The sequence below is a fragment of the Anopheles moucheti genome, chromosome 3 (genome assembly GCF_943734755.1).
Source record: "Anopheles moucheti chromosome 3, idAnoMoucSN_F20_07, whole genome shotgun sequence".
Taxonomy (NCBI): Eukaryota; Metazoa; Arthropoda; class Insecta; order Diptera; family Culicidae; genus Anopheles; species Anopheles moucheti.
The window spans coordinates 46,604,176-46,619,435 of NC_069141.1; the positions used below are offsets into that span (position 1 = coordinate 46,604,176).

At 45.5% G+C, this 15,260-nt stretch overlaps 1 pseudogene; it reads right to left on the reverse strand.

The window, feature by feature from the left end:
* Positions 1-5,983: 5,983 nt before the first annotated feature.
* LOC128302766 (dynein axonemal heavy chain 7-like) lies at positions 5,984-10,156 on the reverse strand (annotated as a pseudogene).
* Between the last annotated feature and the right edge of the window lie 5,104 nt (positions 10,157-15,260).

The following is a 15,260-nucleotide window of genomic DNA, read 5'->3' on the forward strand; positions in this document are numbered from 1 at the left end:
GCTAACAGTTCTGGAAAGAGATACGTCATTTCAAAACAATCGTTTTGAAACTGGATTGCTATGGAAAAATGAAAACATCCGCCTTCCTTGCAACAAAGCTATGGCTTTGAAACGATACAATTGCTTGAAAAGACGCATGCAGCAGGATCCTGTTCTCGATTCCGCGGTTCGAGATTTGATGTGGGGATATGAAACGAAAGGCTATATCCGACGACTTACACCAACCGAAGCAGCTGAGAGACATCCAAGGGACTGGTACTTGCCCGTCTTTCCTGTGACAAATGCGAATAAACCGGGTAAAGTGCGTTTAGTCTTCGATGCCGCAGCAACCGTCAACGGAATCAGTCTTAATAGCGTCTTACTTACCGGACCGGATCTCGCGACAAATCTCCTGGCAGTGTTGTTCAAGTTTCGAGAGCATGAAGTAGCGGTAGTTGGTGACATAAGAGAGATGTTTCATCAGATTATGATTAAGCAATCTGATCAAAGAAGTCAGATGATTCTGTGGGAAGGAGATGCAACTAGCAGTGAACCTGTTGCATACGTGGTTACCGTAATGACCTTCGGAGCGGTCTGCTCACCGAGCACGGCTCAATACGTAAAGAACCGCAACGCGGAACGCTTTGAGTCCGAGTATCCGCGAGCAGTACAGTGTGTGAAGAATGAACATTATGTCGACGACATGCTGTTTAGCGTCGAAACAGAAGAGGAAGCGATTATCCTAACAGAACAGGTACGCAGCATACACTCACAGGGAGGATTCGAAATCCGAAATTTTATCTCCAATTCGTCGCGAGTTTTGGCACGTCTGCAGAGTGATCCTGAAATGGAAAAAAATATGACTATAGATAGTGTATTCAACACAGAGAAAGTACTTGGTATGTGGTGGGATACCTTGTCTGATAGCTTTTCAGTAGGATCCCACGATTACTAAAAACCTACCAGCGTATACGCAGAGCCTGCCAACGATGCAGAATACGTGAAGCGGCACCCAGCCCCCCGATGATGAGCAACCTTCCGGATCCCAGAGTCGCGATGGGTCAACGAACATTCACACACACTGGGATCGACTACTTCGGTCCCATCCTCGTTACGGTCGGAAGGCGCGTAGAGAAACGATGGGGAGTTATTTTCACGTGTCTCACTGTCAGGGCCGTGCATTTGGAGATTGCGCACACACTCACGACAGGATCCTGCATTGCTGCCATAAGACGATTCATCGCCAGACGTGGAATGCCACGTGAGGTCATCAGTGACTGTGGTACCAACTTTGTAGGAGCAGCACGGGAGTTGATGGAAGCGGTTGCGGAGATTGACCACGAAGCTCTGATGACGGAATTTTGCGGTCCGGAGATGAAGTGGACGTTTAATCCACCAGGGGCACCGCACTTTGGAGGCTGTTGGGAGCGCCTAGTTCGTTCAGTAAAGAAAATACTTGGACAACTCAACCTTCCCCGGCGTCCGACGTACGAGATGCTTGAAACCGCTCTGACTGAGATAGAACTCATCATCAACTCCAGACCGCTAACATATGTTCCTATCGACGATGAGTTTTCAACACCCCTGACGCCAAATCACATATTATTGGGAAGTTCGGACGGTAGCAAACCTCCCACGATGTGCTGCGACGAGGCGGATGCAGTGAAATCGACATGGAAAATATCGCAACATATCGCGGACGTATTCTGGAAGAGGTGGGTTGCAGAATACTTACCCACTTTAGCGAGACGAACAAAGTGGTTTAAACCAGCGCGGCCCATACAAGAAGGGGATGTGGTGATTGTCGTGGATAACCGTTTGCCCCGCAACTGTTGGCCAAAGGGACGTATTTTATCGGTGTTGCGTGCTAAAGATGGACAGGTTAGACAGGCGGTAGTAACGACGCAAAACAGCACTTATAAGAGACCTGCAACAAAATTAGCAGTTTTAGATATAGCTTCAAAGGAGGTACTTACCAGTGAGGAATCTTAGAAACAATAACACGAACACATGGTTTGAGCTGTCAGTGTTGTAATTTGAGTGAGACGCTGCTAGAGATAGCGTCACACTGCGGGAGAGAATGTTACAAACAAAAGTGACAACACTGATCGCGCACGAATAATCCGACTAAGGGAAGAAAGTAAACAATGCGTTGTTTACGTAGCCGATTAAATACTCGAAAATACTCCGTAAGGTCAACGAGCGATATGCAGGGATGGCGGATCGTAGGGCCAAGAAAGCTATATATAGGAGTAAGAGAAAATAATCGCGCCATTATTCGGTGGTTCCGCAATAGAAGGATTGCTTAATTTTGTTGCAAATAAATCAAGTTGCAACCTAAAATAGTTTCTTTTTCTAATTTACGTCGATACGTAACAGTGACATTGAAAAATAATCATTCAGAAGTTTACAATCGAAGCAACCATCGAAGCAACCAACCATAGCTAATATAAACCTTTAGCAACATTGAAATATAACATTACTATCCAAGCAACCATCTATCCAAGCAGCTTACATGATGGTGTTGAGTGAAGTACCTGAAGGATTCGTGTTGATTCCACGGATTCCCGCTGGATTCGTTTACAAGGGCGTACTTCATCTGAAGGACGCGTATATAAAGGATTTCGATTGCGCTGCCGGAGATGGTTCACCGGTGCAAGAGAAACTTTTCGTACACGACGCCGACAATGAAGTGGTGGGAACGATAACGTTGATGCGGCAAGTCGTGCATGATGTTGCGATTGAAGATCCCACGACTACTTCCGACTGTTTATTTTCGCAATATTTCAAATGTTGCGAACGTTGCAAGGCCTGTTTGAAGTGGCTGTCAATCGAGTGCTGCTGTCCAAAGTGTGGCGACAAAACTCAAAAGGATGAACCTTTGGCAAAATCTATGTTGCCAACCTGCTTCAACGACCCGTCCGAATTGGGGCCGGCACCCAATGGAAAAACGCCATCTTTCTACGGTTTGGACACAATGGAAGTTCCGAATCGTGTGGATGGAAGTTCCCAATCGTGTTGTTCCCAATCGTGTCGATTGTGCCACATTTGCGAAATTCGTTGTATCGATTGCGCATACCAAATGAGCCTGAAGGATGAGTCCAAATCGTCCAGCTCTTTCAGCTCTTTCAGCTGTGTTCCTCGTCAGATTATATCTGCAATTGCTCCAACGACCAGACCTGTTACCCGTCGTCCGTGGCGTACCGGTCGTCCATCCCACGGTCCCAAACACTACTCCGTTAAACTGGGTTCGACTAAAGGGAAAAGTTCGAATGAGATGCAACAGACGAATGTAAATGGAAATGACAACGACGAATCTACCAACCAGCCGACTGCCGATGGCAAAGATCGTGTCAGTGATAGTGTACCCGTTTCGCGGAAAAAAACGGTCGGCTTCCGTACGGATGATCCTGCACAAGGGGATCACAAGCAGAAACCAACGCTTCACCAACGGAAAGATGTCAAATCCAAAGCTCCCGGAGTACGTGGTGGAGTATCGAACCATGGGAAAGGTGACGCCACCTCCAGGGCAACTACTGGACCGGGTTCGAAAATTGTGACCCAAAAAGGAGGACCCGGGAAGAAGACGAGTGCCGGTGGGCCGGGGGCTACGAACACTGGACCGGGTGCGAAAATTGTGACCCAAAAAGGAGGACCCGGGAAGAAGGCGAGTGTCGGTGGGCCGGAGGCTACAAACACTAAAGTTCGCATATCGGTCACGAACGCTAAAGGGTCTGGAGCTGCAGCGAACGGAAGCAAACCTACTGGAAAGGGCAGCAAAAAGTAAAACACACCACAACAGTTAGTGTTTCGTTTTGAAGCCTCGATGCCGTCAGATGGCGATACTGTTCGGTTTGTTGGATATTTCTCCAACATGTCCGGCTAATCGCAGCCGTTCTTATACACCTATTTCTTTATCTTATTTCTTTTTACACATATTTCGTTATCTTGTATCGTACCTTTGGAACTAAAAATAGAAATTCGCGTATTCTCGGATAAAAAAAATAATATTTTACATCGAATTAGTGAAATGGCAAATATCACACATGTACTTTGTTACACCAATCAAGTAAATCTGGAATGTATTAATAAAAGATGAAATTAAAGATACTAAAAACAAAATACTGCATGATGATTTTTCATTAAATTATGTAATAGTTATTTTTCTGCATGTTTCCATTTTTAAGAAGCGTTTGTGCTACAGTTTACAGCTACAGTTAAACAAACACGGCTTTAGATTCGGCACATTTAGTTGCCAGCAGTTTCAGCAGTAGTAAATGTGGAGGGGAAAGATAATTTCTCGGATAGTGCATAATTTCGTAGTGGAAATTAACGTGAACCTCGTGACAATTAAAAAGGGTACGGTGACACATGTTGCCATTATGTCATCGCTTTGCACTCGTCAACAATTAAATGATGCAATAATGAGTTGGAGTGCACCCTTTAGTAATATGTTTTCATTTTCTTAAGAGAAGGTGAATTAGTATTGAAGTTGTCGAATAGTTGAAATTAATAAAAGTGTGTTTTAAATCACATCTGTTTCAACGAGAACATATATCTTCACTGTACTATACCTATGATGCATAGCTAATTTTTTACTGAAAATGTTTGGCAATTATGCAAGTCAAGCGAAAACAGCCAAGGCTTTAATAAAGTTATAACAAATTATCTTACCTGGTTTTTAACATAAATTTCAATTTTAATGGTAATTTCTTTACATTCTATTTGTTAAATTTTGTTTTAAATTCCGTGGTAACCTAACCTTAAAGTAACCTTTTTTATATTTATATTTATATTGCAAGTTGTTTTCTCTTATTTTAGCTTCTTTTCATACTTTATGAGCCATTGTTTTGTTAATTGTGTAATGCTAAACTTTACAGTGATTTTTATTCTTTTGTTACATCGTTCCTCATCCGAAATGCTGTAGATTTTCTTTCTTGGTGAACTGAATTTACAAGTCCTAAAATAAATTGTCTTTCTCTACATCTTAAAACACTAATCTAACGGTATTAATAGTCTGAACAACAATTTCGTCAAAAATAAGTGGCAAACATTTTCCGATGTAAAACTGAACAATTTACACTCTCGCTCACCAAGTTTCTTCGAAAGGAAGAGACAAATTTTGCATAGTGCAAAGTGGAAAGTTACTACTACACAAATTTTTTGGGGCCCCCGACACGGCGAGGCCCTAGGCGACCGCCTACACCGCCTACCGTTTGATCCGCCGCTGTACTCACTTTAATAGTTCTTTGACTCAAATCAATTTACCTTGCTCTTGCAATGGGGTATGATCCGAAGCCACTTGATGATCCTGACAACCCCAAGTAGATGGTGACGCAGCGCAGAAAAGGAGGGGATTGAGTCCTCCATAACTAAACGAATACGAAGAAAACTAAACGTACATTCTAGCTGTCACGAGAGTCTATCACTTTGACTTATAGAAGATGGTCCCCGAAATTTGGTCGGCTTTGGTCATTAGCGACTTTGGTCATTATCATTCGTACTAGTATGGCAAGTTTGTCCGGGATTCCAACAGAGTTCATTGCGTCGTAACCGTTATCTGGCTAACCTGACTATCAAGGCTATGCTATCGTATGCGGCCTTGAAGTCAATGAAGAGATGGAAAGAATAGAGTTGCTGTTCCGTCATCTTCTCCAAGATCTGCCGCATAGTGAGAGCATCTGATCTGATCAGTGGTTGATTTCCCGTTTCGGTGGTTGATTCGGTGGTGGTGGTTGATTTCCCTGTGTGATAGTTTCCAACTACTATTCCTGGCGTAACGACCTAGTTAAAATGCGATGAATTTTGTTTTCTAGTGCTGCAACCTCAATTTTTTATCAGTCGGTGCCTGGTGCTTTATTATTGTTGAGTCGACGGAACGGTAGCAGTACACGTGTAGCTTATATTATGTTTTGCAACTCAAACCATTTTTAATAAGATATCCATGAAATATTTGTAAAAATTGAATTATTTTGTATATTTTAGACGTAAAAAAGTTGCTTTTGTTAAATATGTATATCGTGCTATTTTCGTATCATGTCTTAATTTGCTTGTAAAATGACTTGTAATTCTGAAAAACCCTCATTAAACGAAAATCCCCTACGTCATTGATCGCAGAAAGGGGCAAAAAAGCATTAGGAGCCTATTTTATACTTCATGCTTCTTCCTCCGTGCTGTGCGTTGAAACCGGTTAGTGACTAAGCTGACAAAGCATAGCCGCACCACGCAAAACCCAATGGTCCGGTTTCACATTGGGATCACAATTTAGCAACAACGCTATGACAAAGTTAGTACTGTGGCCCGTCGTGGAAAGCGTACCGCGCCGTTCGGCCGTCTTGTATACCGGACAGCGATAGGTGTGCCGCGGAACAAAATCGTCTTTTTTCATCGGTTTCAGCAGAATCTAAAAGAGCAAATATGAATTTAGCGGCAGAAAAGCGGTATCAAACAGGACGCGTGGTATAGACTCCTGCAGATCCCATCCTGCCCTTTTCCCTATCCCATGTGGTGCCTTCCGAAAACAATCCATACACGTACACCCCATCGTCCGGCGGTTCCGTGATGTCCGCTTCCCGCAACACTTCATTATCGAACACTAGCAGATCGATCGGTATGACGTACTTGCGGGCAAAGTTTTGCTGCGCGCCGGTCAAAAATGCCTGGGTGAAGAAAAAGCCCGACACCCAGAATGTTGCTGGCGGGCCTTCGTCATACCATTTTTGCAGGAATTCTAACCGCGCGATAAAGTCCGCAATGTACGAGCCGAGCGTTTTCAGGCTCGGGTAGGAACGCTTCGCCCAGACGGATGGGATCTTGCCGACCAGTATCGCGCTGACCACCTCTTCCACGGTTGGTGACATGGCGACAAGACCCTGCATGGCTTTGCGAGCCGTCTGGAGTCTACCCCGGATGCAGATGAGTAGATTGTTAAACGGTACCATCTCCTGCACCAGTACCGTATTCATGCTCTGCAGAAGATAAGGGAGTATCGTGTATATAACATTCCTGTAATCGAGAGAAATCTCTGTGCGAGAGCTGACGAGTTACCTGATGATAGTCGGTCGGATACTTCTCCAGTGCGGCGTCCCGATCAAACTCTGGCGGAAGAAGCTTCAAAATGTTTGACGATACGCTAATTACAAGCTCGGCAGGAGTTTCCCTGAACACACCGGCTGATGTGTTCTGTGCGAGAATAACATACTCATTTAGTAGACTACTTACGTTACGTTAATGTTTTAGAAAATCAAGAATTGGTTACAGTAATTTAATGAAACTTAAAAACAAACAGTTTCCAATTTTTTACAAACCTTTAAATCCTCAAGAATCTACCATTGTCAATTGAATGTGGAAATCCAATGGAAATTTAGCCAATTAGTAGAATGAAACATAATCAATTTTTGTTTAAAATTTTTTGAACCAGCTTTGGCAATTTAACCTAATTTTACATTACTTTCATTTGCAGCAAATGCTAATGGTGGGTATTTTGGGAATGTAGCATTAAATTCAGATAATAAAGTTACTTAACATTGAAAAGTAAATTGTTTCAAAGTTCCAGTGTGTGTCAGTCAAGGCAGTTTAAATGTATTTCACCTATATTTACTAATCAGTGAGGTACTGTGGGAATTAACCAGAAGAATACCTGGCATAATTACGGTACGATCCTTCAGTTTGCATCCGATAAGAAAATGGCGTTACTGACTACAGATGTACTACACCTAACAACCGACATACCTGTGTCTTGAGCGTATTGGCCAACAAAGTGTCCGTTCTCTCGTTCTCCAGCACCTGCGCCGTGTAGAACTTTGCTAGAAGCGTATTCAAACACCGACGATCCCAATCATCCGTTACACGGCCACCGTAGTTACACTCTCCGGTTAGGTAGCGTAGTGCCACATACGGTACTTCTTCATACTCGACCAAAAACATTCGCAACTGCGTCAAGCTGATGCTCAGATCGGTCTCGTTAAACTCGTACGGTATGTTCCAACCGATCGGACCAAACTGGCGCCGCTCCTGCACGACACCGTGGAAGAAGCACAGACTGAACAGGAGCTTTTTGAAGTTGGCCGATTGTTTGCACGCCTCGAACCATTCGACGTTGGATATTGGATCGCTCATGAACGAGCGCGACACGTTCATGCGTAGACCTTTCGGTGGTTCGTTGGTAATCTTGATTCCATTTTGTAGTACCACCACCGGGAAGTGTTCCGTCGGATAGGAGGTTAGCCAGAGCCGAAAGTCGGGATGCGTTGTGTCCGGTTGGAAGCTTTCGCAGATCTTCTCTAGCGTCGGCATCCAGCTCTGGGCGAGGTGACAGTTTTGCAGCAGAACCCAATTGCCGAACTTGGTACCTTCGTCGATCATTTTGGTTGCGATAGGTCCCTGACCCTGTCCGAGCGATAGTGAGAACAGCCGATTTGCCCCCAGACCCTGGGCGTTAGAAAATTTTATCAGCGTGGCCATCGGATCGGTACCCAGTGTTAGCACGAAGATCAATGGCACACAACAGTTCGATTCGTCGTAAGATGCAGCCAAATTGAAGGCCGGAGGTTCCACGTATTTCGGTTCCATTGTTTCTGGAATTGATTGCTTGATTGATTGGAACAGTCAGTCTACAATAATCAAATCTCCGATATCCTATAGGGTAACTGTTCACCTACCTGCCACATATAACTCGATCGTGGGAACCAACTAATCCGCCCGGAAACAGCAGCTTCTGGAACGCTGTCACCGTGGAAATCCACGGCTCCGGAATGGATGCCTCATGTGGTGTATCGTCGTCAAAGTACCGCTTCCAGTTCTGAACCACATGTTCCTTCAGCGGGGCGAAATCTTCAAACGACAGATCTCATCCCAATTTTTGTCCGGCAGCCAAACGGCTGGCGGGTAGGGATCAAGATTGTCCAATCCAACACCTCCGGTAAGCAAAAACATCAGCTCGGGCGACCCGAGCTGGCCGGCATCCTGCTGCAGATTCGTAGCCAGCAATAGCGAGAACAGTATCTTGTCCTTTTTAAACAGGCTGCGGCAGATATTCTCGTAAAGGCTGTACGTAAAGTAGGTCCTAAGATCCTCCAAGCGGGCTGGTACCTCATCCACCTTCTCGGTATTGTCGATAGTCGCGGTAAAGAGGTTTACGAACCAGTTCAGGCTGTACATCGGATCGATGCAGGCCAAGTCGGCAATCGTGAAGAACAGCACCGTCGAGTGGGCCGCTATCGGCGTGTACTGCAGACGGGCCGCATCGATCTGACGTTCGGTCCCCTCGGCAACGATTTGCTTCTCGTTGATCTCGTTGGCCAGCGTTTTCGACGAGCTTAGGACCGATACAGCGGTTTCATTCTCGAGAATGTTACCCTCGGACGAGAGGACCTGCAGGTCTTCGATCTCCTGCAGCTACCGCTTGTTCTCCGCCCCTTGCACGATCAATGCGTTCTTTTCTGTCTCGAGTTCGGGCCGTTCGCGCGCCACTGTTATCGAAAGCAGCTGATCCTGCAGTCCAGTCTGGGTGATCATGAAGTTGAGTAGCGTCACCTTCACCGCTATTTCCGGCAAGTAATGGGGACTACGGAGTTTTGTTGTGATGTAAAATTTAAACGAATCATTGTACTCTATGATTGAGTCACCCAGCTTGATACACATTGTTCCCCCCTGTCGGAAGATTTGTTTCAACAGAATCGGTTCCAGCATTGGTTTGATCTCTTCACCGACAATCTCCAGTAGCACTGGTAGACCAAACTGTATGGCGTTCTCCAGTACGCGTGTATAGTCAGGGTGTGAGAGACGTATTATACAAATACGGTTCGCCTTCTCCATATTGCATACCCATGTGTTAGCCTGCCCTTGGGGATCGATCATCAGGAGCCAGCGTCGAGCATTGCTAAAAAGAGGAAAAAGTGCACACATTACACTTCACATCTCGAGTCTTACCATCGCATCGATACAAAAACACGATCGCTATTCTCTAAATATTCCCAAAGCCCCTGGTCAATTCTTACTGAATGATGATAGCACTCTCCACCGAAAATGTATCACTTGGCAAACCGAAGATGTTCCACGCCCGAATATCGACCGGGTTCCCCAGTACGTTCACGAGCTGGAAGTCCTGGGAACAGATGGTTCCACGATCCGTACACCGTTCGATCCACTGTTCGATCTGCTCTGCCCGGAACTGCATCGTGAAGGGTCCCAAGTACGCAACGATACCAGATGCAATCAACACGTCACCGGTGAGCGTGTCGTAGATTAGTGCCGGCGTTTCTGCCGCCGTCTGCCAGCGATCCTTCTCACCACCCAGACCGGTAATGATCTCCGTAGCGCGTTCCAGCTTCTTCATACACAGCTCTACATTTGCTTGCAGCTTTGCATGTTGAGCAATCTGTTCGTCCAGCTTACGTTGGAGATCCGCAAGATTTTCCTCGACGATACGTAGCTGTTCCAGCTTTGCATTCAGTATCGTCATAGCGGACTAGGAGAAATAATACACAATAGTTTGTTAATGGATGCTAATGTGGTGTAGTGAGATAACCGGAAAAAGAACTCAAGAACCTACATTATAACTCGCTTGAGCTTCGGCTAATGCTGCTTTCTTGGGTGCTATCTCCTTTGCTACCTTATCGTACTTTGCAATCGCAATGACCCATTTGCACAATCCTTCCGCAGCCGTCGACGCCGCCTTCACCTTCTCCGGATCAAAGTTTTCGTTGGTAAAGACACGCTCCTCAAGCTTCTGTATTACCTTCAGAGGAATATCATCCTTCTCGAAGTTTAGCTCCGCATCGATATCGTAACCTTCCACCGTCCGATATAGTGACCCGAGCAGTGTCCACAACAGATTGACGTCTTTTTCATTTCGTTGAATGGCTGCAAAGAAGCGTGAAGGAATTTGTTTACGACGACTGAAACTTGTTAGGAAAGCAAATCCTGCACTATTTGACAGTTCTACAAAGGACTACTGTAACTATTTCGCATGTATATACAGGCAGTCCCCGTGATACGCGGTTCCTCTTATACGCGGATTCGGAGATACGCGGTTTTTGAAAATTTGACAGCTGAGCTAGTTTATAGCACAAAATCTAAGCAAAATGCTCAAAATTGGTCAAAAATACCTTTTTTTCTCACATAAATCATTTCTTTCTAACTTATATTAATAAAATGTTTCTAAAAATCGCCTGATTCGTCGAATAATTTAGGTTCGGAGCAGGAAGTCGACTCTGTGACTTTGAAGTATAAACGAAATTGCACCAGGATTCGACTTACGCGGAAATTCGAGTTACGCGGATTTTTCCCGGGTTATAGCGGTCCGCTATAATAGCGTATCTCGGGGACTGCCTGTATTATAAAAACCTTTGGTGACTGTTACAAACAAAAGTGACAACACTGATCGCGCACGAATAATCCGACTAAGGGAAGAAAGTAAACAATGCGTTGTTTACGTAGCCGATTAAATACTCGAAAATACTCCGTCAGGTCAACGAGCGATATGCAGGGATGGCGGATCGTAGGGCCAAGAAAGCTATATATAGGAGTAAGGGAAAATAATCGCGCCATTATTCGGTGGTTCCGCAATAGAAGGATTGCTTAATTTTGTTGCAAATAAATCAAGTTGCAACCTAAAATAGTTTCTTTTTCTAATTTACGTCGATACGTAACAGTGACATTGAAAAATAATCATTCAGAAGTTTACAATCGAAGCAACCATCGAAGCAACCAACCATAGCTAATATAAACCTTTAGCAACATTGAAATATAACATTACTATCCAAGCAACCATCTATCCAAGCAGCTTACATGATGGTGTTAAGTGAAGTACCTGAAGGATTCGTGTTTATTCCACGGATTCCCGCTGGATTCGTTTACAAGGGCGTACTTCATCTGAAGGACGCGTATATAAAGGATTTCGATTGCGCTGCCGGAGATGGTTCACCGGTGCAAGAGAAACTTTTCGTACACGACGCCGACAATGAAGTGGTGGGAACGATAACGTTGATGCGGCAAGTCGTGCATGATGTTGCGATTGAAGATCCCACGACTACTTCCGACTGTTTATTTTCGCAATATTTCAAATGTTGCGAACGTTGCAAGGCCTGTTTGAAGTGGCTGTCAATCGAGTGCTGCTGTCCAAAGTGTGGCGACAAAACTCAAAAGGATGAACCTTTGGCAAAATCTATGTTGCCAACCTGCTTCAACGACCCGTCCGAATTGGGGCCGGCACCCAATGGAAAAACGCCATCTTTCTACGGTTTGGACACAATGGAAGTTCCGAATCGTGTCGATGGAAGTTCCCAATCGTGTTGTTCCCAATCGTGTCGATTGTGCCACATTTGCGAAATTCGTTGTATCGATTGCGCATACCAAATGAGCCTGAAGGATGAGTCCAAATCGTCCAGCTCTTTCAGCTCTTTCAGCTGTGTTCCTCGTCAGATTATATCTGCAATTGCTCCAACGACCAGACCTGTTACCCGTCGTCCGTGGCGTACCGGTCGTCCATCCCACGGTCCCAAACACGACTCCGTTAAACTGGGTTCGACTAAAGGGAAAAGTTCGAATGAGATGCAACAGACGAATGTAAATGGAAATGACAACGACGAATCTACCAACCAGCCGACTGCCGATGGCAAAGATCGTGTCAGTGATAGTGTACCCGTTTCGCGGAAAAAAACGGTCGGCTTCCGTACGGATGATCCTGCACAAGGGGATCACAAGCAGAAACCAACGCTTCACCAACGGAAAGATGTCAAATCCAAAGCTCCCGGAGTACGTGGTGGAGTATCGAACCATGGGAAAGGTGACGCCCCCTCCAGGGCAGCTACTGGACCGGGTTCGAAAATTGTGACACAAAAAGGAGGACCCGGGAAGAAGGCGAGTGCCGGTGGGCCGGAGGCTACGAACACTAGACCGGGTTCAAAAATTGTGACCCAAAATGGAGGACCCGGGAAGAAGACGAGTGGCGGTGGGCCGGGGGCTACGAACACTGGACCGGGTGCGAAAATTGTGACCCAAAAAGGAGGACCCGGGAAGAAGGCGAGTGTCGGTGGGCCGGAGGCTACGAACACTAGACCGGGTTCAAAAATTGTGACCCAAAATGGAGGACCCGGGAAGAAGACGAGTGCCGGTGGGCCGGGGGCTACGAACACTGGACCGGGTGCGAAAATTGTGACCCAAAAAGGAGGACCCGGGAAGAAGGCGAGTGTCGGTGGGCCGGAGGCTACAAACACTAAAGTTCGCATATCGGTCACGAACGCTAAAGGGTCTGGAGCTGCAGCGAACGGAAGCAAACCTACTGGAAAGGGCAGCAAAAAGTAAAACACACCACAACAGTTAGTGTTTCGTTTTGAAGCCTCGATGCCGTCAGATGGCGATACTGTTCGGTTTGTTGGATATTTCTCCAACATGTCCGGCTAATCGCAGCCGTTCTTATACACCTATTTCTTTATCTTATTTCTTTATACACATATTTCGTTATCTTGTATCGTACCTTTGGAACTTAAAATAGAAATTCGCGTATTCTCGGATAAAAAAAATAATATTTTACATCGAATTAGTGAAATGGCAAATATCACACATGTACTTTGTTACACCAATCAAGTAAATCTGGAATGTATTAATAAAAGATGAAATTAAAGATACTAAAAACAAAGTACTGCATGATGATTTTTTCATTAAATTATGTAATAGTTATTTTTCTGCATGTTTCCATTTTTAAGAAGCGTTTGTGCTACAGTTTACAGCTACAGTTAAACAAACACGGCTTTAGATTCGGCATATTTAGTTGCCAGCAGTTTCAGCAGTAGTAAATGTGGAGGGGAAAGATAATTTCTCGGATAGTGCATAATTTCGTAGTGGAAATTAACGTGAACCTCGTGACAATTAAAAAGGGTACGGTGACACATGTTGCCATTATGTCCTCGCTTTGCACTCGTCAACAATTAAATGATGCAATAATGAGTTGGAGTGCACCCTTTAGTAATATGTTTTCATTTTCTTAAGAGAAGGTGAATTAGTATTGAAGTTGTCGAATAGTTGAAATTAATGCACCGGAGATGGTTCACCGGTGCAAGAGAAACTTTTCGTACACGACGCCGACAATGAAGTGGTGGGAACGATAACGTTGATGCGGCAAGTCGTGCATGATGTTGCGATTGAAGATCCCACGACTACTTCCGACTGTTTATTTTCGCAATATTTCAAATGTTGCGAACGTTGCAAGGCCTGTTTGAAGTGGCTGTCAATCGAGTGCTGCTGTCCAAAGTGTGGCGACAAAACTCAAAAGGATGAACCTTTGGCAAAATCTATGTTGCCAACCTGCTTCAACGACCCGTCCGAATTGGGGCCGGCACCCAATGGAAAAACGCCATCTTTCTACGGTTTGGACACAATGGAAGTTCCGAATCGTGTCGATGGAAGTTCCCAATCGTGTTGTTCCCAATCGTGTCGATTGTGCCACATTTGCGAAATTCGTTGTATCGATTGCGCATACCAAATGAGCCTGAAGGATGAGTCCAAATCGTCCAGCTCTTTCAGCTCTTTCAGCTGTGTTCCTCGTCAGATTATATCTGCAATTGCTCCAACGACCAGACCTGTTACCCGTCGTCCGTGGCGTACCGGTCGTCCATCCCACGGTCCCAAACACGACTCCGTTAAACTGGGTTCGACTAAAGGGAAAAGTTCGAATGAGATGCAACAGACGAATGTAAATGGAAATGACAACGACGAATCTACCAACCAGCCGACTGCCGATGGCAAAGATCGTGTCAGTGATAGTGTACCCGTTTCGCGGAAAAAAACGGTCGGCTTCCGTACGGATGATCCTGCACAAGGGGATCACAAGCAGAAACCAACGCTTCACCAACGGAAAGATGTCAAATCCAAAGCTCCCGGAGTACGTGGTGGAGTATCGAACCATGGGAAAGGTGACGCCACCTCCAGGGCAGCTACTGGACCGGGTTCGAAAATTGTGACACAAAAAGGAGGACCCGGGAAGAAGGCGAGTGCCGGTGGGCCGGAGGCTACGAACACTAGACCGGGTTCAAAAATTGTGACCCAAAATGGAGGACCCGGGAAGAAGACGAGTGGCGGTGGGCCGGGGGCTACGAACACTGGACCGGGTGCGAAAATTGTGACCCAAAAAGGAGGACCCGGGAAGAAGGCGAGTGTCGGTGGGCCGGAGGCTACAAACACTAAAGTTCGCATATCGGTCACGAACGCTAAAGGGTCTGGAGCTGCAGCGAACGGAAGCAAACCTACTGGAAAGGGCAGCAAAAAGTAAAACACACCACAAC